Source organism: Peromyscus eremicus, chromosome 3 (genome assembly GCF_949786415.1).
Source record: "Peromyscus eremicus chromosome 3, PerEre_H2_v1, whole genome shotgun sequence".
Classification (NCBI taxonomy): domain Eukaryota; kingdom Metazoa; phylum Chordata; class Mammalia; order Rodentia; family Cricetidae; genus Peromyscus; species Peromyscus eremicus.
The window spans coordinates 70,792,936-70,795,534 of record NC_081418.1 but is presented as its reverse complement, the minus strand read 5'-3'; the positions used below and the strand labels follow the sequence as shown (position 1 = coordinate 70,795,534).

General features: G+C 43.7%; 1 pseudogene; it reads right to left on the bottom strand.

Moving 5' to 3' along the window:
* Positions 1–600: 600 nt before the first annotated feature.
* Positions 601–1,184, bottom strand: LOC131905875 (large ribosomal subunit protein eL18-like; annotated as a pseudogene).
* Positions 1,185–2,599: the final 1,415 nt, after the last annotated feature.

Sequence of the window (2,599 nt, the reverse complement as noted above, 5' to 3'; positions counted from 1 at the left end):
GGAGTATAAGTTTTACTATTTCAACCTAAAGTTTATGCCGTTGGGCCTCATAGTCTAAGGACTACTGTTACTGATATTCAATAGTACATGTAAAGTAAAATGTACATTTAAGTAAAATGACTTAAATTCATGTAAAGAAAGATTCATAGTGAGTCAAAGCCGTATTGCTAACAAACAATTGTAAGTCAAGTTAGTCATTGTAGCCGGATGGTGGTGGCTCACACCTTTAATCCCAGCACTCAGGAGGCAGAGCCAGGCAGATCTCTGTGAGTTCCAGGCCAGCCTGGTCTACAGAGCAAGGTCCAGGACAGACACCAAAACTACACAGAGAAACCCTGTCTCAAAAAACAAACAAACAAAAAAGTTAGTCACTGTTTCCTGCTGCTGACATTGGTCCTTCAAAAGTCACATGTGTAGCATGATTTTTCTTTGGGCCACCAGCACACAAAAAAATGACATGGACACTTATTGTTAATTATGAAATATAATTTCATACTATATTATAATATAGTAAAATTATATTCTATTCATATAATTAATAGTATAAAAAGTCTATAGCTTAGGCTTGTCCCACTAGCTTTTTTTTTCCAAAGCTTTTTTTTTTTAATAACAGTAAGATCCAAGGTTAGTTTTTGTAGCCACGGCTAGGCCTTCTGCCTCTGGCACGTTCGAACTTCCTGCCCTTGGAGCGGACATATGGTTTGGTATGGCTGTGTGGGGTTCCTGGGGCCTTGCCAAAATTCGGGTATACCTCTCGGCCCTTCCGAGGACCAGACAGGAGCACAGTGCCATGGCACTTGGGAGACTCCAGGGCCAGCTGGTCGAAGGTGAGGATCTTACCCCCAGCCTTGAGGATGCGACTTCGGGCGTGGCTGCAGTGCACACACCTTCAGTTTAGGCACTTCAAGAATCCACACATCATCTGTGACTGTCCCCACAACCACAGCTGTCTTGTTCCCTCGGCCAGGAAGCTTCATCTTTCGGATCATCCGAGACAGGGACAGAGGTGGCCGGTTAGTGCGACTCATAAACAACCTTTTCAGCACAACCTGATTGAAGGTCGAGTTGGTTCATCTGGTCAGAAACCTGTACAGCTTGACCAGCAGCCGCAGGCAGATGTCCTGGCTCTTGGGCTCCTTGCGCCGAAACTTTCGGTCTTTGTTGTGGCGAATGTCAACACCCATGATGGATGGCACCTCCTGCTCAGCCAGGTCCAGAAAGACAGAACTCCCCCCTAGCTCATATAACTTAAATTAACCCATTTTTATTCATCTATGTGTTGCCACATGACTCGTGGCTTTTACTTCTCCTCCTGCATGTCTTGGTCCCTCTGTGTTCAGCTGACAACTCCCTCTTCTTCCCAGAGCTGTCTCTGTCCAGAGGTCCTGCTTATACTTCCTGCCTATCTATTGGCGGTTAAGCTTTTTATTGAACCAGTCACAGTGACACATCTTCACACAGTGTAAAGGAATATTCTACAATACACATGAAACTAAAACTGAACGGCCATACGACTCAGCTCTACCCTTCCTGAGTATGTAGCCACTCTAAGTCAGCACACCATAGAGATGCTTGCCATTCATGTTTATCACTGCACTGCTCACAAAAGCCAAGAAACGGAGACAAACTACATATCCATCTACAGAATAATGGATAAAGAAAATGTGGCACACATACACCATGGAAGTCTTCACCCACAAAGAAAATGGAATCATGACATTTTGGGGAAAATGGATGGATCTGAAGATCATTATGCTAAGTGACATAAGTCAGATTCAAAAGACAAATATCACATATTTTTCATAATGTGCACTCATCTGTGTGTATGAGTGTGTGTGTGTGTGTGTGTGTGTGTGTGTGTGTGTGTGTGTGTGTGTATTGAAAAGAGAAGACCATGAGAGGGGAGGAAATGATCTTAGGGGCTTGGAGGAGGGAAGAGAGTCGAATGGAACACATGTCTCATAAAAGCAGGAGGGAGAAAATGTAGACTGAGGAAAGGGGCCAGCAACGGAAATGGGGAGGTAATGAATGAGAACAGAGTACAATGATATGCATGTATGAAAATTCCCAGAAGAAACCCATCTCTGTATACTAGCTTTAAATATAAAATTTAAAGTCACATGAGCATTGTAAGTAGCCAGGAGAGAGAAGTTTTATTTGTTAAAAATCAAAACAACAAAAACAAAAAAAACCCTACCTTCCTAGCTGAGCAAAATGATGCATACCCATAATCCCAGCACTTGAGAAGCTGAGGCAGGAGGACTGCCTTGAACATAAGGTCAGCATGAGCTACATAGGAGAAGCAGTCTCACAAAGTAAAACGTAATACGATAAAATAAAGTCTCTCTGCCATCAGGAGAGTGGGGGTGCCATTCTCAATCTTATCTTGCGTTTGGGTTGGGACGGTGCTTCCGTTCACTAGTTTGGTAGTAATTTCCTGAGCCCCTGGTGCATGCTGGGCACCGGATATGCTGGGGCATGATGTCCTCGTGGAATTCATGATCTACTGGGAGAGATGGACAGCAGACAATCACAAGATGTTTATGCTTTCTGGTAATATATGAAAGACAGCAAGTAGCAGAGGACTCAGTCAGGGGAA